The sequence below is a fragment of the Nelumbo lutea genome, chromosome 1 (genome assembly GCF_056320005.1).
Source record: "Nelumbo lutea isolate HS-2025 chromosome 1, American lotus-T2T, whole genome shotgun sequence".
Taxonomy (NCBI): Eukaryota; Viridiplantae; Streptophyta; class Magnoliopsida; order Proteales; family Nelumbonaceae; genus Nelumbo; species Nelumbo lutea.
Genome location: NC_142684.1, coordinates 9,758,021 through 9,772,623, shown reverse-complemented (window position 1 = coordinate 9,772,623; position 14,603 = coordinate 9,758,021). Strand labels below are relative to the sequence as shown.

The 14,603-nt window shown below is 33.7% G+C and overlaps 1 long non-coding RNA gene across 1 annotated transcript; it reads left to right on the top strand.

The window, feature by feature from the left end:
• Nucleotides 1-3,558: 3,558 nt before the first annotated feature.
• On the top strand, nt 3,559-12,184 carry LOC148873446 (uncharacterized). The gene is made up of 3 exons (XR_016104521.1): nt 3,559-4,516; nt 11,804-11,847; nt 11,965-12,184. It is a non-coding gene; the product is annotated as an uncharacterized LOC148873446 (long non-coding RNA).
• The last annotated feature ends 2,419 nt before the right edge of the window (nt 12,185-14,603 follow it).

Genomic DNA, 14,603 nt, shown 5'->3' with positions numbered 1-14,603 from the left:
CTGTGGGCAGAAATTACTGTCTATTCTTTCACATAAATATGCAGGCAGTCTGAATGTCAGACCATTCAATATCCATTCTAATTCTTAAGAAATCCTATACAAAATTAGCAGTTAGATATGTTAATGACAGTGATTTGATGGTTGTTTTATTTTTCTTGCATTAAAATATAGAATGGAATCTGTGATTCATAATCTGTGGTCAAGGATATGTTAATGATATCTAACCTTCCTTCTGTTTGAACTCAACCTGACAGGACTGATGAGAACATGGACGACACACTGGCAAATGAGAACATGGATTGATGAGAACTCAACCTCAACAGTATCTCATCCAACCGGTGGCTGATGATTAAGATAATCGTTGTATTGATTGTATTCCTCATGATTTTCCTATTTTTTGGGGGCATAACATTATATCAAGAATAACTAAAAAGAAATAGAAAGAAAGTACCTTTTCAAAGGCCACGTGCCTTACACCGTCAAGTGATCAAGTCTCATCCAACATTTCAAAATTATATTTGCAGTTTTGCATTGCCTTGCTGTACATAACATCATAAGCTTTTTGTGTGTATATACAATGAGAAATCTACCATTATTCTTCCCTTATATTTTCTCGGGTAAGTTGTTGTTAGGATGACATGTCTTCATAGCTTCTTCTTCAGTTCTTTCCCATTTGCATTTCATCAGTGTGTTTGTGTGTTTGAAAGTTGAAATAGAGAACAAAATTAGTATAAATTCATTGAGTGGTCGTGCTTATTCTCAGTTGACGTCTATGAATAAACAAAAGTACTAACTACTAATTATAAAGATTATGCATTTGGTTTGGCGAGTTTAAGACGTATCAATTATCGGTTTGAGTGTGAGACTGATGAACTCCAGCAAATTGTTAAAATATTGGTGGACGCTGATATTGCACTTTCTTGGCACTCCATTTGTTCTCATTGTAGTTTCATTTGAGTGCAATCTGGTCTAACTCTATCTTTCTTTACTTTGCTTCATCTTTTATTTTCCTTGATCCATACTGCAAACAAATTAACCCATGCTGAAACTCAAAACTAAAATAAACCAGAATTTGCACTCAGTAGTCAATTTGTTTACAAACATGGAAATGGGAGCGCACAACAAACTAACAAGTAATAAGAGGGGACTGGGGAGGGTTCTACTTCTTGAATTCTCTCTTTATCTATTAGAAAAAATATTTCAAATTTAATATTAATTTTCATATTTTGCAATTCTTTAATTTGTACTTAGCTACTGACTTCTTGGTAAGAAAGAAAGATTTTCACTATTTTGTTTTGGTAGTAAATAAATAATATGTTAGTATGTTAGCATTTCTTAATTTTTTTATCAATTCCTCTGTTTATTTTGAATTTCTGTTTTTTTTAATGCAATATTTTTATTTTTAATAAATTTCTCTGTTTTTTCCAAGGTTCTATTTTTTGTCTGAAACATATTTTGTGATTTTTTATCAATTCATGTATTTTCTTCAATTTCTGCTTTTTTTGTCTGAAATATATTTTTGGCTCAAATATACATTCTTTTTATTTTTATTAATTTCTGTAATTTTTGCAATTTCTGCTATTTTTGGATGAAATATACATTTATTATTTTTTATTAATTTCTGTATTTTTCTGTACTTTTATTTATTTTTTGGATGAAACATATGTTTTTTGAGACATAGCAATGTTTTTTATCAAATTCCTCCATATTCATTGAATATGATTGACATCCTCCATTCCTCCATTTAAGTTTTCTATTACCAATATAATTTTTGTCACTTGGCAGTTAGCATCAGTCCCAAACTAAGACACGAGATCAACCTTCTTCAGAAAACAGAATTAATAGCTCCAAAGAAACAAGTCACTTAGCAGTTTAGCATCAGTTACTTGGCACTTGGCAGTTAGCATCAGTCGAAGCCACCTAGAAGCTACAATATTCTGTCTTGAGAAAACAAGCCACCTAGATATAGATATAGATTAATTTCAAACTGCTAACATTAAAAAGAAATAAAAAAACAAAAGAGTGCACACATTAATACAGTTGCATGCAGTAGGACTGTCAATGGGTCGGGGCCAATTCAACGGACCCCGAACCAATTGGATTAGTTCAGGTCTTGATATACTATCCCGATTATTATTGATTAATGTATAATATATATATATATATATATATATTATATAGGATCCATTGGAAGATCTGACTGTCCTAAGAATCAATCGGTTCGGTTTCAGGTTTAAAAACTACAGACCCTATCAGATCCAATTCAGTCATTGGTCTTTAATATTTCATGTCAAGATGATTCTGATTCTAGTGGGATTCAATCCGTTGGTAGCCGTAGCATGCATACATGTATTGTTTATGACATAGTGTGGAAAGAGTGTAAATACTAATATTTATCGTGTTTATAAATATGATATACAAGGTTTTGCACTGAACATATTTATACTTGTATTATTCTCAAATTGAACCTTAATTTTAAAAAATATAAATATAAATATATACAAAATACAAGGCTTTGCAAATTGTATTTATACTCTTTTCAAACTAACCCACAAGATGATTTTTTAGGTGGTCGGCTAAAATAGGCCAAACGGTTTTGGGATCTTTCTGGTTTGAATGATCAGTCGACTGGTTGAACCGTGTCTAAATCTGGTTGTCGAAACTCGAAACGGTTTCGTTTTATGTTTTTTGCCTTTTACGGGAGATTCGCCCGGGTCAACGATTCTGTTTAATGTCTGATCAAAGCCCATCTCCATCTCCGTCCAGTATGGGTTCGGACTTCGGATCAGCTATCAATACACGGTACTAAAAAGTCCCAACCGTACATCGGGAACATCCTCAATGAATGACAAAGAAATATTCCTAATGTGGGGCTTCAGTGGCATGTTGGGACAGGAATAGTAAAGACTCGTTGGTAACAGATCACTACTCGTCCTGCTTATCCCGAGTCCTGACTGTTCAGTCGGGTCTGCTACAGAAAAGGGAAAAAGAAGAAAAAGCGAAGAGGAAATTTTTTTTATTTGAATATTAAAAGAAAAGGATAGCCGACGAGGCCTACCAAGTACCAATGCATAGTTTTTGGGCCCACCTTTGTCTGAAGCGTGCTCGCGAGGCAGCTCGGCTGCAATGATGCTTGATAGAAATACCTGTTGAAAGGACACGTGGCACGTATCAAACTCGTGAAAAAACTTTACTGAGTTGTTTGGTCAACACATCCGACGGTAGGCAGCATCCCTGCTTGATCTCTTTCAGAGGACGCGTCTCCAAGTTCTTTGCTTCCAAGCCACGTGTCCTCAAATTCCACGTATCTGTAACCGCCATCAGCAGACTTTACAGCGGCACTCAAACACGTGGACTTGGTTGTGGACCAAACGACCATTCCACTGGCCCACCTTACATTAAAACTGGTATGAACGGGCCAGATGAAGTTAAGAAGACAAAGGATACCTTTTTGTGCGTCCCAGAAATCCACGCTGAAGGCAATTATTTGCCGTTGGATTAATTGATCAAGTTCGTAAGCGGTATGATATTGTCACACGTTGGAAACACCTTAAAATTATCTCGGCGAGAGGGAAAGGGAAGGAGAGGGTTTCGTCATGTCTGTTGTTGGTATAAAAGGACGGAACTCGTGTTCGTCACCTGCGTCATCTAGAGAGAGGTCTTGAAGTCCTTTGAGAGACGGAAAAAACTCATCTACACCATCGCTCTGGAAACCCTAACTCCATATCCTACCCATGTCTCCATTTTCGCTCGAATGCCCCCCCAGCCTTTCAGAACCCTATTCTGTAGATAGTAATCTGTTAATCACGGCCTCTGAATCTCTAGCTCTCTTTTCCGGCTTTGATAGCTCCGGGGGGAACTCTAATTTTCTCTGGGTTTCTTTTGATTCATTTGTTTCGAAACCCTAATTTCTTCATCAGAACTCTGGTATTTTTTTTGGCGACATCGAGTGTGGTGAGGCTACAAGGTTACCGAGTCCTTCTTAGGTGTTTTTTGCCCGAGTCTGTTGAGCCCTATTTATTTTCTGTAGGAAAATCTAATTGGTTTAGACGTTTCTCTGTAACCCTAGTCTTGAATCCTTGCAAGGCTAGAGATTTGTTATCTTAGTTTCAATCTGGCAAATAGAACTGATGCTTCTAGTCTTCGGAGGCGTTTGCTCCAATACACAATAACACAACTGTGGCTTGTTTGATATCGGGCTAGAAATGGTTGGAGGTGGAAGCAGGATGGACGATGGGCCCTTGGGGATAAGCAATACGAACGTTTTCGCTGCTCTCGAAAGCCTTAGGAGAAAGAAGAAATCTGACAAGGAGCATGGGTCGTCGAAGAGCAAGGGATCTTCCAAAAACCAGGCCAAGGAACCTGACCCCAGGTTTACTCGACGCCGGCGCCTCTGACGGTTAAATCTTGGGCCGATGTTGATGATGATGACGATTACTATGCAATAACAGCTCCGCCTAGTGCTTGGGGTTCAACACAACCACAACAAAGTAAGGATAGTTCAGCTCCCGTTGAGGTGTGTAGTTCGATCAACGTTTTACCTTTCTGTTTCCTTCCAGAGATATGCTTTTTGGGCGATGTTTAATTCAGTTTTACTGTTGTGACGGATTTGTTATGGGGGTACATTATTGATTCATTTTCTGTTGAAACAGTCACTCTTTGATCTCAAAAACCTTATGTCAAGATTTTTCTTCAGCCTTATCTGCAAATTCTTGTCTGTTTACAATATGCAATACTAATATCTGATTTGGATATGTATATTTTAATGCAAGTAATTATTCCGATCTATGTGGTGGTTTTGCTTGCTGTTAAGGGTGACCGTGAACTTGTCTATGTAAAAGACGTTTGCATTGTAACAACTCGTTAATGAACCAGAAGAAACGGACGTTTACTTGTTTATTCTTCTATAAATGTTGTTCCTAGAAATGATTTTGATATCCAATACTGATTGGAACTCAATATTGATATTTCTGATATGGATGGAAAAAATTGATGCTTGTGATCATTATATCTCTGAAGAAGGCTGTTTTCTTGTTTGCATACGTCAGTTGTAAGTGCTGAACGAACCCACTTCTAATGAATACGTATCTTTAACCCATTTCACTATTTCCTAATCGGATCCAATATGGATAGTGTGATTTAAGTGTATCAAAATACCAAAACTCTAAACGACAAGAGAATGAGTGTGTTTATTTAGGGCAAACTAATGTTGCATTATAAGGATACGGGAGTCAGAATCCAACGCTTGTCCAAGAGTCTGGCTTGGCAAGATGAGAAAACATAGACTCACGAAAATAGTTCATATATGATATATCATCGAAGTAGTTCACTTCCTTACTAAGCGAGCAGAAGAAAATAGTTATTCTTTTATTTTTTTCTGAATTTTGACATTGTATGCCTGCAAAAAATGTTGACTTTGTTACTAAGCAACATTTGATATAAAAAAATTATAGTAATCTTGAACATTATCTGTACACTTAAGTCAAATAAAAAATGGAATGTTACGTTGAAGTGTCATTGAGAAAGGATTATTGGACTCTGATTGTCATGGGTATGCCATCTATTTAGGAAAATCCATGCAACAATGGTGCAATTGTGCATATTTGTTTTTCCTACATTTGTGGGATGATATTTGTGTTCTTGTGCTTATTTGGCATGTGATCCTAGCAAATGTAGTCTTGATGCAATGCATATACATAATAGTCATTTTATTGTTCAATGAGGTTAATGAATCATAAATGAGGGGAACTAATAAGTTTTGCAAGTTGTCTAATTTATTAAGGGTAAAGTCCATAACTATACTTTGTTAATCATAAAAAAGTATAAAATTATACTGAAAATATTCCGATTCGCAATGCAAAAGTAGCACAATCATAAACTCAGAATTACCCACTGTTATGGAGTTCTACATGTAGATTAACCTCTTTTATTTCCATTACTAAATTCCATGAAGGTGGATGACATAGACACTAGGTAGTACTAGTTTTTCCTACCACTTAGAAGCTATCATGCCTTCAAAAGTCACCGATTTTCTTTTATTCATTTCCAGTATTTTAGAACAAAACTAAGTAAAAAAAATGTTGTGTATCTTTATTTGGTGCCAAAACACTCTTAGACACCTATGTAAGAAAATAAAATAGTGAACTATTTAACAGCTTTCTACAATTGGTTAGCTCTCATCAAGGTGAATGGTTTTTCACCCTTTCTAATGGATATAAATCCAAGCAGTCTATGATGTAAATTTCACTTTGATGACATTAGAGTAGTAAATTTTAGAAGCTGAATTCTCTTGCAAGTTGCAAGTATTTACTGTACAAAATAGCTTTTTATAACTAGAATTTTTACCAGTTAATTAAAAAATGTTAGTTTAATGACATTTTATTTTTCCAGTGGATCATGATACATTGGGTGAATTTGTTTGGCCAAAATTTCAGAAGCTCATCCCAAATTATTGGCGCTTCACACAAAACTTAGTTTATCTGAATTTTCAGTTCTATAGGATCCATACAGAGTTGTGTTCTAAGATATTTATATTCTCTTATTTGGCTGTGAATATCAGAGAGGCCTTGTGTGCCAGTCTCCTGATTACCATAAACTTGTAGTCCTACGTTGTTTGTTGTGAATCCAAGCAGTCTATGATGTAAATTTCACTTTGATGACATTAGAGTGGTAAATTTTAGAAGCTGAATTCTCTTGGAAGTTGCAAGTATTTACTGTACAAAATAGCTTTTTATAACTAGAATTTTTACCAGTTAATTAAAAAATGTTAGTTTAATGACATTTTATTTTTCCAATGGATCATGATACATTGGGTGAATTTGTTTGGCCAAAATTTCAGAAGCTCATCCCAAATTATTGGCACTTCACACAAAACTTAGTTTATCTGAATTTTCAGTTCTATAGGATCCATACAGAGTTGTGTTCCAAGATATTTATATTCTCTTATTTGGCTGTGAATATCAGAGAGGCCTTGTGTGCCAGTCTCCTGATTACCATAAACTTGTAGTCCTACATTGTTTGTTGTGAATTTTCCTACTGTTTGTGAGTGAAGTTGATCGATTACTCAATGACAAATACGGAAAAATTCGTAATTAATTCATTGATAAATCATTGTAAGTGGGAAGCCAACACAATGAGTGGTGGTGGGAAGCCAAGACAACATGTTTAAAAATGAGTGGTGGGAATGTAGACATTGAGATTGATAAGTGGGAAAACTAGAAAATATAAGGCTAGAAATGAGTTTTTCTCCATGAATCTAGGAGTAGTTTCAATAGGTAGTAAAATGAGGGAAAGTAGAATAAGGTTTGTTATGTTCAAAGAAGACCATTACAAAATCAGTAAGAAGTGATTTTCTACGAGTTTAGGGGCTAGAAGAGCAAGGGATAAAGACATGGGTTGAAGTATGGAGAAATCATTTAAGGGCATACAATGACAATTAGTAATTGTCTCCATATAGAACTCAATCTGATATGACATGTCTAGAAGCACCAACACATGGACCAATGAAAAGTTTTCATCATGTTTCGACATATTCAACAGGCCATGGGTGTGATTTGTTCTCAAAGATAGTCTATAGGTTTCTAAGGCTGTGCCCAACCTCGAACTAGAGTTGAAGGAGATAGTAGCCCTCTTATCCAAGGTTGAACTTACAAAACTAGGAGTTAAAGGAGATAGCAACTCTCTTATCTAATCTCAAAGCCTGCTGCCCAACCTCGGGTGCACTAGACAAAAGGATTTGAAAGTGGAAAATTGATGCTTCTCCTCTCTACTTTTTTAGAGAACAGTCTTAAAGACAAATGAATACAATTGAAGCCACCACAATGAGTTAGTTATAATGAACGCCACCTGAACTCTATCTCTCTCCAACACCATAAACACCCAAGATCTTCAACAACAAGATCAAGAAAGTTGAGCCAAACATATATGATACTAGAACCTTTGTTGAATCCAAGCAACAAATATCTAAAATTGACTTGATGAGCTATTAGCTACAAAGTCCTAATTTTTTAAGTAGTTCAACAACCTTTGATTATTAGGACTTTTATAAGCATGTCACTTTTATGTTTCTCAATTAATGTGGAATGCAATAATTGGAAGATTTTGTAATGGTTCTCTTAAAAATTTAATATGAAGTTCAATGAACATTAAATAAACTTAATTGTTAATATATCTCAATAAGAACATGTCAAAGAACATGAAATAAGCTTTTTGGATTGGAATAGTGACCCAACCTACATTAATACAACTTTAATACATATCAACTTTAATACATATCAATAAGAGTATCTACAACTAAAACATCTTGAATATATTCAACGATTTAATATCAAAGAATGCAATAAACTTAACTATCAAATTGCAAATTTATTGTTCATTTGATTAATTGGTCAAGGTTAACCACTTTTCTATTATTAAAATTTGAAATCATAAAAGACATATAGGTATGTATTGTAATACCCTAATGGCCCATTTACTATAGATGAAACTTTACTTGAAGTCTCTGATTTAAGGTTACGGTTCATTTGTGGGGAGATTTTGGTGGGATTGGAAATGATGGGTATGGGAAAAGGCAAAACGGGTGGAAAATTTCATATTCCATTGCTTGGTTGCGAAAGGGAAAATAGTGGGAAAATCAACCCTAATAGCAATTTTTAATTAATTTATTAGTTATATTTTTATTAACCATCATTTCATATTCCATTAATTACTAATGTTTTAATGAAATAATTTTATTAGTTAATAAGAATTAATATTTTAAAATTTATTTTATTAATATTTATTAGGAATTAATAATATTATTTTTAGTATTAATTATGTTTTAATTATTTAATTATTTTTAATTAGATTTATAATAATAAAATCCTTATTGAGTTATTCATTAATTGCTTAGTTAATTCATTAGTAACTAGTTTTTGTTAATTTTAACTTGTAATTATTACATTTTTTTCTATTTTGTATTAAATTATTAATTGGATATTAATTATTTAAAATCTATAAGTAGTTAGTTTATTATTTTAATTAAATAACGTTTAAATTTTTTTAGTTTATAAGTTATAACTTGAATATTTGAATAATATTATTTATTTATAAATTGTTAAATTAGTTTTTAAATTAGTTTTCCTTGATAAATTATTTCGTATAATATATTTTAATGAAATTATTAATTATTTAATATTTTATTTTATGATACTTATTAATGCTTTATTAAATAATTAATAATTTATGGGTTATGAATCTAGTAATAATTAATTATTTATTTAATAATTTAGTATTAATTGATTATTAAACTAAGGTTGATAAGCTAAGGTTGATTTTCCCATTAGTTTCCCTTTTGCAACCAAAATATGGAACATGGAAAAATCCACCCACCATTCCATCTTTTCCCATCCCACTAAAGGCTTCCCACAAACCAAACATAGCCTTAAATCAGAGTCTTCCAATTAATTCCAATTAATTTTGTTCTATAGTTGGCCATTAGGTTATTGCGTTACATACCTAAAAGTCTTTTATGATTTCAAATTTTATTAATAAAAAAGTGGTTAGACAAACATTGACTAGTTAACCAAGAAAACATCTCAAATGAAATTTGCATTTTATAGTTAATTATTTCATGCTCTGATACGAATTCATTGAATATATTGAAGATGTTTTAGTTGTGAATGAGGTTATTGATATGTACTAAAGTTGTGTTGATGTAAGTTGGGCCATTACTCCAATCCAAAAAGTTTATTTAATGTAAATTGACATGCTCTTACTGATATGCATTAACAGCTAAGTTTTTTATATGTTCATTGAATTTCCTATTAAGTTCTTAAGAGAATCGTTATAAAATCTTTCAATTATTTTATTTCACATTAGGACCTTGTAGCTAGTAGCTTATCAAGTCAATTTTGGGTATTTGTTGTTTGGATTCAATAAAGGTTCTTAATATGTTGGGCTTAATTTTCTTGACCTTGTTGTTGTAGATCTTTGGTGTTTAAGGTGTTGGGGAGAGAGAATTCAAGTGGTGTTCATTATAAGTAACTATGTGTGGCTTCAATTGTTTTCCTTGTCTTTAAAATTGTTTTGTGAAAAGGTAGAGAAGAGAAGTTTCAATTTTCCACTTCCAAATCATTTTGTCTAACACCTAAGGTTGGGCAACCTCGGATAAGAGAGCTACTATCTTCTGTAATTCCCAGTTGTCTTAGGTTGGGCAACAACCTTAGAAACCTGTAGAAGAAATCACAGCCCTGCTCATTGAAAGCTTTTCATTGGTCCCACTATGTTGGTGCTGAGTTGTGTATGGAGACAATTACTAATTGTCTCTACGTATATAATAAGCATCAAAGGGCCCCTTGGACATGGTTGTAGAGGCCTTAACCTTCAAAGGGACCCTTTGACATGAACATGTAACTTATCTCTATATGTATTTGATGACGATGCAGCTTTAGTCATCTAGAGAATTGATTCTAAGAAATTGGTTGTTATTGAAGATGATTCTATTTTCGAGAAATAGGAAACCAATGACTACACCAAACATATTTGGTGATTTTCATTGACATGAACCTTTTTGGGTCAATTGAATTTGAATTTGTACAAAGGGTAGCTAGTTTTGTAGTTGATTTGTTATTGTACGGTCTTGTGGGGGATCAAGGTGTAGAAGGAAGATTCACTAGTGATCTAGTTGATTTCTTGCATAGAGGTGTAAATCAGGTTGTGTAGGGTTAGCGTGTGGCCCTTTAGAGGTCAGACATGGCATGGCCCATGTCGTGGGGCTTGGCGGGCCCGGGCTAGCCAAGCCATGAGAGGCATCTTTTTTAATAAAAATTGAAAAAATAATAATAAATTTATAATAAATTAAAAAATAGTCAAAGTTTTAAAAAACTCTTAAATTTTTATTTTATATGAAATTTTATGTTTTCAATATGTAATAATAAAATGAAATTAAAAAAATTACAATTTATTTGGAATAAAATTATAAATAAAAATGTATGTATATTATATTATATATACATGTATGTATATATAAAAACATGCATGATATGTGAAATATCATTTTATAGTTTTTTGCTATTTTAATGTTTTTAGGGTCATTATCTGTGATACAAATATGGACAAAAGATTTTGAAGAAGATGGCTCTCGAAGAAGTCAAGATTTTCTTGTATGCAACTAAAAGTCGAGATTACTTGTTTCTGATGGTATAAAACTTTGGTGTTTCAGCTAGTTGTAAGGGCCATTCTTGATCTAGACAAAGCAGAAACCTTTTTATGGTTCTTTTGGAAATTCGGGTCCATCTGGGGTGTAGGACATGTGTTTTAAGAGTGTCTTGTGGCTTATTCTGGTCCTAGTTGGTCTTACAAATCAGGAAGCTTTTCCCTTCCTACTACGGCCTAGATTGTTTTAGTTGCACACAAATGAAAAAAAGGCAGGTTGAATTTAACTCCTTGGTGCTCTAAAATTGTGTGAAGGAGGGAATCAAAGTGGGAATGCGGAATTTGTCTCCTGATGTAATGACTGCAAGTTATTGCTCTCTATTTGTCTCTGTTTCAGTGTTTCAGTGCAAGTTATCACCATTGATGCACACCTTGTATTATTATATAATCCTGGAAGCCGATATATATCTTACAATACAGTGTGACACATATTTGATGCTTTCAACCTTGATTGGAGAGTTGACATTGGCAATGTTGGACATGTTTTTTCATGGGCCCCACCTTATCTCTGGGGTGAAACTTGCTTACCAACATTTCTTCTATTAGAATATATATCTTTTGGTGTTTTCACATGAACAAATGTTTGATTGTGTAAGCTATTCATTTGCAGGTTTAATTTCTCCTGCTATATCCATGAAACCTAAACAAGCAGAGGTTTAGTGTCCTTGAACGGATTCTGCAAGTTTTTAGTCTTCCATTCAATATTTTGTACTTTTATATTTCTAAGTTCCATGCTAAGTAATTTGCTGTTGTTTTTTTTTTTTGTTGCAGATTATGTTGAAGAGTCCTGCAGCCGGGGCAATTTGAGCAAGTCGAGTTTAGACTAAAGCCAGGTGATGATATCAGTGTTGGATCTCCTAGGTTCCTCTGAATATCAGTTTTGGTAATCTTGTACAGTCACAGTTGTAATTGATCTCTACTTCTAACCATTATAAATTGATACCTAGGATCAGTCGAAATTCACTGAATCCTAGAGTTTCGTCTTGAGTTATTATTTGTTCTTTCTCTTCCTTTTGTTTTCTCTCATCAAGGAGAGCTTGCAATCAGGTTTTATATTCTACTTTCTACTCTCGAACTTACGGTATTTATTGCTCAATAGTAATACAATCTAGGCATTTCTAACTTTATCAACTAAGATGTTCCAAGTCTTGTAGATGGTTTGGGACCCTGATACACCATGTGTCCCATAGTTTCATAGGAGACTGCATATATTATAATCAACCTATGCATTTCCAGGTTTCCTTTAAGTTGCAGTAGAGCTCTTTCCCACCAGACAAATGAACCCAATAATATATATATAGTTATATAGTTACAGGTTGGCAATCATTGGTTTGGCTTATTATTAGCCCATCCAATCTCTGAAGTTGGTCCCATTCAATATGTGTGCACATCTGCTAGACTGTTACAAACATCTCAAATTGTTGAACTGCCTAGATTGTATTCTGGATTATTTAACAACCCCCACCCAAATCTGAAATATTGCTTATTAATTCTGTTCTGGTATCTTGATCTGCAGTTGCCTAGGTGGTTTTTTTACTTAAAGTATAGAAACTCAGCAACGAAGAATAATTTTATTACATTGAGTAGAGATAAAGTAAACAACGATTGAAAGGATGGTAACCTCAACTAACCTTCAAATTCAGGTTCATTGTTGAGTACAAACCCCCCTTGTTGCATTCCCCAAAACATAGAACTCGTCACCCTCTGTTTTGCTAGCAATTCAACTAAACCATGACCCCATAATGATTTGTTTATATGCTTAGCAAATATTCATGGATAGATTGAACAATCTCTAGTCTGTGGGCAGAAATTACTTTTTATTCTTTCACATAAATATGCAGGCAGTCTGAATGTCTGACCATTCAATATCCATTCTTATTCTTGAGAAATCCTATACAGAATTAGCAGTTGGACATGTTAATGACGGTGATTTGATGGTTATTTTATTTTTCTTGTATTAAAATATAGAATGGAATCTGTGATTCATAATCTGTGGTCAAGGATACATTGATGATATCTAACCTTCTATTTGAACTCAACCTGATAGGATTGATGAGAACATGGATGACATTAGCAAACGAGAACATGGATTGATGAGAACTCAACCTCAATAGTATCTCATCCAATCGGTGGCTGATGATTAAGATAGTCGTTGTATTGATTGTATTTCTCATGATTTTCCTATTTTTTGGGGGCATAACATTATATCAAGAATAATTAAAAAGAAATAGAAAGAAAGTGCCTTTTCAAAGGCCACGAGCCTTGCACCGTCAAGTGATGAAGTCTCATCCAACATTTCAAAAATTATATTTGCAGATTTGCGCTACCTTGTTGTACATAATATCATAAGCTTTTTGTGTGTATATACAATGAGAAGTCTACCATTATTCTTCCCTTATATTTTCTCAGGTAAGCTGTTGTTAGGATGACATGTCTTCATAGCTTCTTCTTCAGTTCTTTCTCGTTTGCATTTCGTCAGTGTGTTTGTGTTTTAAAGTTGAAACAGAGAACAAAATTAGTATAAATTCATTGAGTGGTCTACTTCTTGGCATTCCATTTGCATTTTCTTGGCATTCCATTTGTTCTCATTGTAGTTTCATTTGAGTGCAATCTAGTCTACTTTCTTTATTTTGTTTCATTTTTTATTTTCCTTGACCTATACTGTAAACAAACTAACTCGTGCTAAAACTCAAAACTAAAATGAGCTAGAATTTGCAATCAATGGTCAATTTGATTACAAACATGGAAATGAGATCGCACAATAAACTAACAAGTAACAAGAGGGGACTAGGGATCTTCTTAAGAAGTAAGAGTTAAGAAGAAACAGATAGGCTCACACTTTAGTTTAGATCAACTCTTAGGCAAAAGTCACATATCCTAGATTCGCCCTTGACACATGAATATAATTCTCAAAAGATTTGACCCATGACCCTACAAGGATTTTGGTTTTGTATCAGGTTCGAGTCTAAAAAGAACCGATCCAAACATTACCAACTAAGATATTTATCATTGTTAATTACTCAATTTTCATGTTTAAAAGAATTGATATTTAGCCATCATTGTCAATTACTCAATTTTTATAACTCAATTTTCTCCTATTGTTGTTAGATTTGACAAGGGTCACCAATTTTCAAGAACCTACACCTAGCTATTTGTTATAATTTTATGTGGACACTTTAAGCCATGGGACTGCATGGTGCAGTAGCATAACTAGGGGTGCAAATGGATCGGATCATGATCCGATTCAATCCTATTTGATTGAATTTAGTTCACATTTGTTCAGATCTTCACATTGGATAATATGATCCGACCAGAAAGTGGATCAGATTAAGATCAACCCAATTACAAAGGGCTGGCAAATGGAGAAGATATGGGAAGATGATGAGGATGAAAACAGACTTTTGTAGAAG